This window comes from Lathamus discolor, chromosome 6, assembly GCF_037157495.1.
Source record: "Lathamus discolor isolate bLatDis1 chromosome 6, bLatDis1.hap1, whole genome shotgun sequence".
Lineage (NCBI taxonomy): Eukaryota > Metazoa > Chordata > Aves > Psittaciformes > Psittacidae > Lathamus > Lathamus discolor.
Window position 1 is genome coordinate 5,376,431 of NC_088889.1, and position 12,448 is coordinate 5,388,878.

The 12,448-nt window shown below is 43.3% G+C and overlaps 1 protein-coding gene across 1 annotated transcript in view; it reads left to right on the forward strand.

Annotated features, from left to right (window-relative positions):
• Positions 1-12,448, forward strand: part of HSD17B12 (hydroxysteroid 17-beta dehydrogenase 12) — a 94,532-nt gene that overhangs the window by 39,902 nt on the left and 42,182 nt on the right.

Here is a 12,448-nt window from a genome sequence, read left to right on the forward strand (position 1 = left end):
CATATTTGTATGGGATCAGTTAGGAGAAAGCTTCCTCAGGTCTCGTGCTGACAAATGATTTTCCAATCAGAGCTAAGTATAACACCCAAGAATTCCTCTTGTAATCTATATCCCTTTTATTAAGGCAGATTTCATGCAAGGTTATTAGCTTATGTACAGTATGTCAAGATAAAGTGAGAAATGTAGCTTTGTGTGTAGAGGTGTTTGATAAGCAGGAGAGTTCTGTACTGTGAGACCGGTTTCTCAGCATAATGATGTTGGGTAAAGGAAACTGTTGTGGTTTAAAGCCAACCACAAAAGCTCGTTCACTCACTCTCCCCCCCCCCCTTTTTTTTTCTCCCTCTTTCTTTCCTTTCCCCCCACCCCGACCCTCCCCACTCCCGGAGGGATGGGGAGGGGAATCGAGAGAATGTAACTCCCATGGGTTGAGATAAGAACAGCCCAGTAACTAAGGTGTAACACAAATCACTGCTGCTACCACCAATGATAATAATGATAAGAGAAAATAGCAAGAGAAGAGAATACGATACCACCGCCGAACGAGTTTGACCCCCACGAAGAGAGCCCGTGCCCTTCCGGGTAACTCCCAGTTACCTCCCTGGGCATGATGTGCTGTGGTATGGAATACCTCTTTGGCTAGCTTGGGTCAGGTGTCCTGTCTCTGCTTCCTCCTGGCCTCCCCTCTTCCCTGGCAGAGCATGAGACTCACAAAGTCCTTGGCCAGAATAAAGATTACTTACAACAATTAAAACCAATCGGTGTTATCAGCTCTCTGCCCAGGCTGGAAGCCAAAACACAGAGCTTGCACCAGTTACTAAGGAGAAAAATGGCTAATGGTAAACCCAGGACAGAAACCTTCAAGACTATGGTGCTATGTGAAGCCTCAAGAAACCCCCTATACCAAGTTGTAAGGGGCTGCTTAGTGAATGCATAAGAATGACTAAAAGACTCAAGGACTTCACCTTGTTTAATGGTAACTGGTTTATGAGTTTACTGCAAGGGCACACGCTTCTGTTGGTATAAATGCTGCTATCTCTGATTTTTAGTGTCCAGTGTAAGGTGGCATATGAAACTCCCTAGGCAGAAGAGTCTTCCTTTCTCTATGTATGTTTAGGTGGTAGAGAGCAGTCCTTCTTAGAGCAAACAGAGCATCCAAGTTCTGTTTTCTGCTGGGTTGGAAGTAATTGGTATTGTTCATTGGAATCCTGTATGTAACGATGTCACTGCAGTGTCTGGACGTACCTGTGATGCTGTAGTCAACACAGTCACAGTGTAAATGCAGTCAGCGTTTTAGCTAGACTGAGTTTTCCTGCATTCAGGCTCTTGTGGTCTCTGCAGTCTGTTCAGATGTTGTCATTTATAAGGTGGGTGACTTTTAGAGCTAAGGCTGTAACAACTGGAGTGTTTCCCTTGCAGGCCTCTAAAGTAGCTTTCAACTTCTTTATGGTGGTCCTGCAGTTGTTCTTCAAATTGACATGAGCTTGTTCCTCTTCAGTAATGATCCTTAATCACTTTAAGGAAGAATGGCTCTAATTCCAGTTCTTTGAACTGGGTGAGATATGCGTGTTTTCTGTTCCTTTCTCACTTAGTTCATCCTGGTGAATGGATAGATGCTCTCTGCCACAAGCAACAAGAGGGCTTTTAAGGATCAGGTATGTTTGTTCTATTTCAGAAGAATCTGTTCTTGTGCTCTTAGGGTATACTTATATCAAGAGTGATATCTATGTACAAAATGCAAGTTGCATAACCACCATCATGAGGGAAGTACTGATATGCCTTTCTGAATGTTAAATGCCAGCTGACCTGGATCTGATATTTCTTTGTATGTGCACATTAAACTGGCTGTACTGATGTTCCAGGCAGGCCTGATGTTCTGAACTTGTGGCTTAGTTGGAGCAATAAATACCGGTGGATTAATGACAAGTAGTTAAAGCCTTTAAAAGACTTTTCAATGTGTTTTCAAGCACGTTGTAAAGCTGATTTTTTTGCTAAGTAGTTTAGTTCATGGCTATATTATTGTTGCAGCACCTTTGAAAAGTGTCTGTTGTGTTACACTATTAAAGACTTGCAAAGGTTCAGAGAGGGTCAGAAAGGAAACTGCTCTGTGAATGGAGACAGTTATTTGAATGCTGTGTAATGAGGCTGTTCCCCGATTTGCTGTATTCAATAATGAGGTGTCCAAGACACCTCAGGTGCTTTGTGCCAGCAGTTTGGTTCAAGAGCCGTGGATTTGCAATCAGAAAAGCTTCACTTATTGCACTGCTGCCAATAGGTATGTTCTGAGCAGACTTGAGAAGAACTTTGCTATAGGAACTCATTACCTATGGGCTGCTATATGAAGAACATAGTGAAAACCAGTCAAGCTGGGGAAGAGCTTTAAAGAGTGTTTGCCTGTAGGGAAATTGTCAATAGAATTTGGTATTGGTACACGTTCTTAGCTGGCGGCTTCACAGGACTGGTCATGGAGTTGTGCATGAGCTGTGCATGTGCTTAGCTACACCTTAGGTTAGTTGTAGCTAAGTAGTGTTCCTACTTGCAAGTGTAAGTATCTACTTACTTGCAGGTAAGGGCATGTAAATAGAAGAAGGGAGATTTTAACTCTGTCATCAGTTACTATATAATTCCAAACTTTCTTTTTTTCAAAGTAAATTCCCATTTTCTGCTTTAAAGTTGGTGGTTGTCAGTATTTGTATTACATACACCCAGGTGATAATGTTTGCCCCTAAGAAATTGTTTGGACTGAAAAAAACCCCATTTCTTTTCAATGTATTGTCACAAAAGGTAATTTAAGTGGAATACATTGTCTTTTAAGCCTATAATACTGTTCAGGAACTAGTGTCCAGAACTTTGATTCTGCTACGTGTCTCTAAAGAAAATACAGGGCTTTGCAATTAAATCTATGTAGCTGACTACTTCCAATAGTTTCCTGAGCTCAGTGCAGTGTTCCTGAGTTGCTTAGTCCTGGTAGTTTCATCTTGCCCTACTCTCTAACCCTAAGATTCCAGGTGCATCATAAACTGATAGCTGTCATGTTTAGATTTGGGATCTATGGTGTTCTTTCTCCTCTAGTGTGATTTGTGAGTACAAGAAAGGAATGGGATATGGTGCCAACTCCAGAAATGTTCCCTCTCCATTTCCTAGGCAGGAAGCTTTTACTTCTGCTTTCTTGGTAACAACATAGCAGGGAGCATTCTGAAGCTGACCTGGTGCTGACTACTCTGCTTGTGCCTTAGCTGTTACCATGACCTACTGCTACAAATGGCCAGTGCCACCCATGGCAAATCTGTCCCTGCTGTACCTACCTTGCACCTCTTTGCCCTTTAATCTCTGCCCTGTCATTTGTGATTCCTTGCTCCTGCACCCTGGTTAAATCCTTGTCACATCTTGGAGGTGGCAGGTAAGAATACTTGTATTTAACAGAGGGGGTTGCAATGCAGACAGACTTGGTAAGGAAGGGGACATCATCTTCCTACTTTTCTTGTACAGAAATGACAAGGTTCACTTTCTTGAGCTTAACTCGAAGACTAACAGAATCCGGCAGTTATTTTGACCTTTTGTGATCTATTTCAAGGTAAATTAATGGGTTTACAGCCTTCTATCACCTGAGCCCTCTCGACATACTTGAAATTCCCCTGTATTTCTTACACTTGACAAAATGCTTTCAAACATTTTCGCCTTGTTTTGATGCACTGAAGTCACCTTTCACAGAAAGTTGCAGCATCAGGGTCTTTGATTTGAAATGAGCCCTTGGTTTTCATCTCTGAAGGAAGTTTCTTTTGGATGGAGTGAGGAAAGCTCCTGTGGTTTTGCCTAGAATGGTGTTGGCCGCTTACTAAAGGAGCAGTTGTCAGACGCTGTAGAGACCTGATGGAGGGTTTAAGTTGAATACGTTTAATTTGAATACATATTAATTTCTCAATAAATTAATCATAGAATCATGGAATGGTTTGTGTTGGAAGGGACCTTAAAGCTCATCCAGCTCCAACCCCTGCCTCAGGCATGGACACCTTCCACTAGAGCAGGTTGCTCCAAGCCCTGTCCAACCTGGCCTTGAGCACTGCCAGGGATGGGGCAGCCACAGCTTCTCTGGGCACCCTGTGCCAGCACCTCAGCACCCTCACAGGGAAGAGCTTCTGCCTAAGAGCTCAGCTCAGTCTCCCCTCTATCAGGTTCAAGCCATTCCCCTTGGCCTGTCCCTACAGGCCCTTGTCCGGAGCCCCTCTCCAGGTTTCCTGTAGCCCCTTCACGCACTGGAGCTGCTGTAAGTTGTCCGTGGAGCTTCCTCTTCTCCAGGCTGACCCAGCCCAGCTTCTCAGCCTGTCTTCATAGCAGAGGTGCTTCAGCCCTTGCAGCATCTTTGTGATGTTCCTCTGGACCTGCTTCTGTGGTTTGTTCTTTTTCCCCTCCTTACTCGCTCTCTTTTATCATCTTCTCTTGCGTTTTCTCAGCATAAATTTGTTTGGATTAACTTGAAGAAACTGAGCAGAATCCTTAGGGAGAAATACATGATAGAGGCCCTGAAAGCTCCAGGATGCAGTCCTAGGACTACTTCACCTTGTTCGGTAACTTCTGCAGGTAACTAGTGACATCCATGCAAAAGGACTTTGTTTACAGATCAGCTGTCAGCATACAGCAGAACAGACCACGTTGTCACAGTTGATTTGAAGGATGAAACCAACTTAAGGACGTTTAGCAGTCGGTGTCGCGGGTTACACATAGCAGTAAGTGATCTGGCAAGTTCTTAGCAGAAGGTGCTATTTCACACCCAGCAAGACCGAGTTAGCCTCTTCCAGAAAGCATTGGAAGCTCGCTTGCTGTGAACCTCACTGCCAGAGTGCTTCTGTGCAGTATTTGTTGTGTTAATGGTGTGTAAACCACATGAAGACCAGGAGAAGGAAGGTGTAAAGGTGATTTAAATGTGAATTAGGTGCTTTGAGTTTTCTTCTGTGAATGTAAACTACAGCAGAAGTAGCCTTTTCCACATGTCACATACTATGTATATTGTCTCTGTAGGTTCATAGCTACCTCTGGGACCTAATGGCATCTTAAGTGTTAATGTTTTGCACACTAGCTAATTGGATCAGTGGGGCAGAGGACTTACTCCGTATTGGAACCCAGAGTGAAGAACCAGGAATTAGTCATCCCTGCAGACATCCAGGGTCACTGCATCTGCCTGGCAGTCTTTGGCTGGGGGAATAGGTTGCATTTGCCTTAATACACAGGAATTTACTGCCTTTCTTTGCTGTCCAGAGAAGCTGTGGCTGCCCCGTCCCTGGCAGCGTTCAAGGCCAGGTTGGACACAGGGGCTTGGAGCAACCTGCTCTAGTGGAAGGTGTCCCTGCCCATGGCAAGGGGTTGGAATTAGGTGAGCTTTAAGGTTCCTTCCAACCCAAAACGTTCTAGGATTCTGTTTATAACAAACTAGTGGATGCCGAAACCAAGAGCCCTTGTGCTAGTCCCTGGGCCATTAAACACCTTCTGTTAGCACAAAAGCTGCAATATATTGCTTATCACTTTGAGTGTAATATAAACTGAATATTACATGGAAAAATGAGCGCTGGGTTGTTTTCACTGAGTGAAAGTCTGTTTTGCAAATCTGGTTTAAGGCAGTAGGTGGAAGCTTTATAGCAGAGAGACTTAAAACTGGGCCTTTTAAGAGGCTCTACAGGGAGCAGTCTGTGGCACGAGGACTGGATGATACAAACAGCGCTGTCCTACAGCTTCATTCTGTGAGTGTGTATTTTAGCCTCTTGTCGCTTTTTTAGCAGGTTGAGTTCCATTACACCAAACCCTTTTTATTTGTCAAAGCTCTCAAAATCCCCAATGGATGGCTCTGCTGAGGAAATTGTGATAATCGCTCTTATGGTTTCTTCAGGAATACGTTGTGTGAGGCAAATAATGGTAGTTAGAAGCTCCTCATAGAGAGAGCAATCTCAGTTGTTCTGTTTTCCAGAACAAATTATTTAGGGGCAAAAAAATGCACGATGATGAAAAATGAACCATTGTAAAGATGGTGTAGCTAATAGGTACAAGCGCGCTTGCTGTGTAACTCCTTAAGCACGAGCAACACTTAGTGCTGAACTGGGTTCTGGACTACTTTGTGCGTTAGATCTGGACTAATAAAGTGTGCTTTTCCTTAGTAGCACTGTGGAGGACCCTGAAAACTGTGCTTTTAAGTGTCTGTCTTTTGGCTGCTTGTCTGTGGATGCTGAATGCAGATGAAATTATAGGGGACATAAAAAATGATGCTGAATTAGCCTAGAAGCTCATTTTACTTGTTAAATTTGTTTTCATCAATCTAGAGATGTTTTGATGCTCACTTTAAAGTAAGGGCACGATGTTTTCGTTAATCCAGGCTATCATCTGTTTCAGTCTCTGCAAGTGACTCTTGAATTCCTGTTAAGGAATTCTGGTCATTCTGGAACTCACTCTGCTGAACTTAAAACTGGGAAAAAAATAAAGGAAAAAGTTTGGGTTTTTTCCAATTACTGTTCTAATAATGACAAACCTGGAGATTTTAGACTTTTATTTGTAAATAGCAATGAATAATTCATGTTTACATGTATGTACATAGTGTGTGCATTGTCACAGGCAAGCAATAATAACAACACGAGGAAAACTAAATGTTACATGAAGTACTGGAAATAGTCTATATGCCCTTGCTAAAATGAGTTAGTAAATTGAAATAGCTTTCTTCATGCTGTGTAAAAACCAGTACCACCAATGAATATCAGAAAAAGCCTTGGAGGGGGTTGAGAATAGTGTCAGGAAAAGAGGAGACATGGAACGGGAGCTTGAGATGCTGCCTGTCACACAGTACTAACCTTTCCACTCCTCCGGTGGCACTTCTCTCTGAAACATCCTGGGATTGCATCCTATCACACTCTTTGTCCTCACTGGATGTATGGAGGTAGCGATGAGCAAAACCACACAAGGGCAAAACAGTGCCCTTCATAAGCAGGACTTGTGACTGTCCTCATGCAGGTCCCATGTTACGATTGGACTTTTGATGGTCTTAAAGGTCTTTTCCAACCCAGTTGATTCCATGATTCTACGCTGGTGTCTTGTGTCAAGCTCCGTTGTGGCATACTGGAGCCAGGGGATGTGTGGTGAGCATCAAAGCTGTGCTCCCCTGGCTACCTGAAGTAACACTGACAGGGTGCCCAGAGAAGCTGTGTCTGCCCCATCCCTGGCAGTGCTCAAGGCCAGGTTGGACACAGGGGCTTGGAGCAACCTGGTCTAATGGAAGGTATCCCTGCCTGTGGCCAGGGTTGGAATTGAATGAGCTTTAAGGTCCCTTCCAACCCAAACCATTCCATGGTTCTATGACATTTGAAGCATTGCAGTGACTTGACTGTGCAGCCCCCCTGGCTATCAGCCCCTGCAGCTGGTTTTCCAGCCTGCTTGATTTTGTGGGGGTTTTTTTAGTTATCTTTGTAATTAGGACAGGCTCAATTTGGGAATTCTTACAGTGTTGAGCATAGTATTTGGGTGAACGGGCTTATTGATTGATCCTGCATGTTGCTGAGAGCCTTCTGACTTGGTGCGTGTATCTCAGAGGCTGTGATATATTTTGACATTAATTGGAGCCAGGGAGGAGCAAATGGAAGCAAGTATTAATAAAGTGTGTTTTCTTCCTATGTTTTATAGTAACAGAACTGCTAATACACATTAAAAACCTAAGTGATCCCTGTGGCTCAAGAGGTTTTGGGCTTTCACTTAGAGATCCATCTTCTGCTGTGCTGTCTTTGAGGAGTGAGGAATTGGCTTGTGTATGCATGTGTATATTGAAACTTAAAACTGTTTAACAGAGCTGTAACACTTTCAATAAGGTCTGGCATTTTTTACCCATTCTATATTTCTATGTAATTAGGTGTTTAGAATATTCATTATTCTTAGGGAAGCTGTAGCTATGAAATTACATGTGCAACCAGTGCAGTGTGAAAGGAGTTCCCTGGCAGTGTAGCATGTGGAGTTGAATAAAAGGGATCTGAACCTATTTGTTAGTGCCTGATCAAATGTGCATATATATTTGCTTTTAGAATTGTGTTGGAACATAGCAAGTTCTGTTAGATAGGATGCAGGCGTTACATTATGCTATACACACTGCTAGAGTGTAGCATTTCTACCTGGAGACTTCTTTTGCTAGGTACAAACAGGGCTTTGTTTTAGCTACAATTTACTGCAGCTTCTGTTATTCCTTAGGATACCAGTGCTCTGCTTCCGAGTTCTATAGGAGTGTCTGCAACTGATGGATCATAGTTAAAATCCTACTGTTACCTGTTGCTGCCTATCTGCTCATCTTCTCATGGGGTGTCTGCTGTGCAGCATACCCCTGGATCGAAGTTCAGCACTGACCCTCCTTTAGCTTCTGTGCTGCTTTCCAGGCCTTGGTCTTTCTTGTTTTATCTATCACAGAAATGAGACACAAGAGCCATCATTTGGGACAAGGACTGATACAGCTACATAAATGGCGATTAGTTTGTCTCTGGACTTAATAACTGAAACAACATGCAGAAGAGTCCAGAGCTTTTCCTCTTGATCATCTTTCCTGTGCTATTGGGATCTGATTCCTGAAGAACAGAGCAGCTTGTCCAGAGTTTCTGCTCTTTTTGCTTGTAAGTGTCCATACACTCCTCTTGTAGTTCTGTATTTCACTGTGACTGATGGGGGGGTTGCATCTTGTTTTACGTGTCTTTCTCAATATCTTGGACTACATTGAGTAACTTAGAACTGTAACTAACAGTTGGTCTGTATTCTGCTGAAAGGCAAAGCTCATTCCTTGCATTCTTATGTCCCTGCAAAATGATCAGAAAAAGCTAGCTCTTGTTATACCCAGCTGACTTTAATCTGCTTCTATATGGTGAATACTACTAGTGTGTAGCAACAGTCCGCTATTACCAGTCTGAAAGTACTGTATGGGTTCCATCCGTGCATGACACTTGCTGTGCTGCTTCTGTGAACTCTGAAAGTCCCAAATTGGATACACTCCCAAAATGGATTCCTCTCCCTTAAGAAACCCCAAAGGCTTTGTAGATCTATCTGCAGCCACTCTGTAGTCTTAAATTCTTCTTCATCTCTGCCCTGCATAGATGCAGTACTAAAAAGCAGGAGGTTTTCATGCTTTGCTTTCATCTCTCAGCTTCTTACCCTTTATTCAAAGGTTACAAATTCTCTTTCTGGAGACTGGGTACTGGCTTAGGGTGAGTTTTGCTGCTGCAGTGGAGAGATGACATTTATTTGTGGATGTAGTCGAATCTCCTTACTTAAAGCCATATTTCTCCTCATGTATGATGAAGAATGGTGAGCTGTTTTTCTACTGCTTTGCTTGCATCTCTGGCCATCCTGAAGCTAAAAACCAAGTGAGACTTCTTTTAAGTTTTCACAAGCAGTTGCTTTATATCACTGTGGTGGTGATATTTATATGAGGCTTTGAATATAAAGCCATGAGATGCTTCAGTTTCTAGCAAGAGGTGTTTAATGGACTTTCCCTGAGCTTGAGGTAACAGTTCCCAGTATCTGCTTACAATGTGAGCATCCTATTCTGCACTTCTCTCTTGCTCCTAGTTGGTTGTATGCATGATCTACCTCTCTGTCTCAGTTCTCTAGTGCCTCAGTCATGCCTGCTCCATGACTACCTGCTTGCTGAAGTACATGGCTTCCACCCCTACCAGTCTGTCTTCCTTGAGTATTACTCCCTTTTCCAGTGCAGCATCATCGACTTGCGATGTTACTGGCTGCAAACTAACTTCATTTGGCATCTGGAGGTACTTTTTCCATCCTAAGGTAGAACTGGGGTTCTCCTCTGGGCCTCTTAGGTTTAACATGCTCTTTAGCAGCCTTTGTTCTTGCATTTGTAAGTAAAAGCTAACGTCACATCTGTGTAAGAGTAGATACTCTTTTCCTGTGAGCTACTGATTACTTAAATCATGTATGACTACACGAGTATCCTTTTAATAAGCATCCTGAACTTGACACATCAGTTATTCTTTACCACCTATGCAAAAAGTGGCATTTTTTTCAGTTACATTATGTTCCCTTTCTAATGTAGTATTTTTATACTGCCTTTGTTTGTATGACAACTATTTTTATATAGGTGTTGGTCTGGGGCATGCCTACGCCTCTGCAGTCTGACTGTGTTCGTGGGTTGCTATCTGGACATTTGTACTATTCTGCTCTATCACCAGGATGACTCTGGTTTGTTCATCCTTCCCACAGATGCTTTGTTGAGGCCTTGTTCGTGGTCAGCAACTTATTTGTCAAATGATGGTGTGGTTGCACAAGATCATTTCTGCTTTTATTAGATCACCAGGGTACTGTTGTGCATAGTTGGTCTCTTGCTAAGTGACCAGGAGTCATGCAGAGCCTGGTAAAGAACTGGTAAATGCCCCATCCCTGGCAGTATTCAAGGCCAGGTAGGATGGAGTCTTGGGCAACATGGTCGAGTGTGGGGTGTCCCTGCCATGGTTGCCATGGGTTGGAACTGGATGAGCTTAAGGTCCTTTCCAAGCCTAACTATTCTATGATTCTATGACATGTGCAAGTTTAGTTTAAAACTTATTTTTAGGGTCAATACTGAGCTCACCTGATATTTTTAGTAAATGAGATGATTAAAACGCTGATGTGTCACAGTAGAGAAATGTGAAGGTCAGCTGAACCTCCTTTCTTATCCTTGAGACCTTATGGGGAGGTGATGACTGATTGCTGCACAACTATAGATAACATTGTGGTGTAATACTCAGTCCTCACAACTGTTGGTGACAGGGTGGTGTACTATTTGATCCCCACAACTGTTGATCAAGTGGTGATGTAATATTCAGTCCATGGAGTAATATTTGATCCCCACAACTATTGATCAAGTAGTGGTGTAATAGTCAGTCCGTGGAGTAATATTTGATCCCCACAAGTATTGATCAAGTGGTGGTGTAATATTCAGTCCTCTGCTAAGCAGCATTTGAAGTACCAGTTCCACTTTATATCCTAAAGAATGCTAGACACTGGCAGATAAAATCAGCTCTTTCAGATCCTCTATCTGCTGACTGCAAAAGTTGGCTCAAAACCTACCTTAGGCTCTCTGTGACTGTCAGGTATCTCCTGGTCTTTGAGCTGAAAGCTCCATTGAGGAGTTGTAGGTTTTCCCTTCTTGGACAGCAGGAGCCCAGTCACTGCTAGATGTCCTGGATTAGGACATAGCCTGCTTGCTTCCTTCCCCATTACACTGTATCTCAGAGTCTTTTGGGAAGATAAACCAAGGATGTGTGCTACACTGTCTTCTAGCCCATCTGTTTGAGAACATTTTAATCCTTCTTAAGAGCAAGGAAATTCCCTTTTCCATTGTTTATACAGAGCAGATCACATCTCTTCTCTGCACCTTGTACTGACTAGTGGGACGACCTTATGCAGAAGTGCCTTAAGTCTTTTTGCATTGTCATTTGACATGGAACTGTTTATCAGGCGTATCTGTTAGTCTCTTCTCTGATGTAGTGGATTATCCCACCTATTGCAGGTTCTGGGACAGCACAGGGTATGCAGAATCATAGAATGGTTTGGGTTGGAAGGGACCTTAAAGATCATCTATTTCCAACACAAGATACCTGAACACTGGTGTGAAATGGGAACAGAGGGTTTGATCAGCAGGCATCATCTGCTGGGGCAAGGCAGTCTTGCATGTCTGCAGTGAGCAACTACACAAAGACTGTGTCCTCTGACCATCCTAGTAGGCAGTCTTCTACACTTCATATGTTCTTAAACACTGTACTACCCACCCTCCATCCACAAAGGGTGTTTGGTCTTCTTATAGTTGTGTTGCTTAACTACCGTAAATGTAATGGCTCTTTGCTAGTTTTCTAAAGGCTCAGCAAAGGGTCTTATGTGAACAGTGATGTGAGGACTGAGGATTTAAGCTGAGAAAGTTGGGGCTGTTCAGCCTGGAGAAGGTTGCTTGGAGACCTCATAGCAGCCTTCCAGTATCTGAACGGGCCTATAAGAGATGCTGGGGAGGGACTCTTCGTTACGGACTGTAGTGATAAGACAAGGGGTAATGGGTTCAAACTTAAAGCAGGGGAAGTTTAGAATGGATCTAAGGAAGAAGTTCTTTACTGTGAGGGTGGTGAGGCACTGGAATGGGTTGCCCAGGGAAGCTGTGAATGCTCCATCTCTGGCAGTGTTCAAGGCCAGGCTGGACAAGAGCCTTGGGTGAGATGGTTTAGTGTGAGGTGTCCCTGCCCATGGCAGGGGGCTGGAACTGGATGATCTTGAGGTCCTTTCCAACCCAAACCATTCTGTGGTTCTATGACTCTATGGCTTACTATTTTTTTTCCTATTTATAATATTAGGTCTTCAGATTTTCCTTACCTCATCCTCTCAGTGTCCCTGTAGTGATTTCAGAAGGCTCCAAAGACACATCGGTAACAATCCTAATGAAGAGTGGTTAGTATAAAAGGGCCAA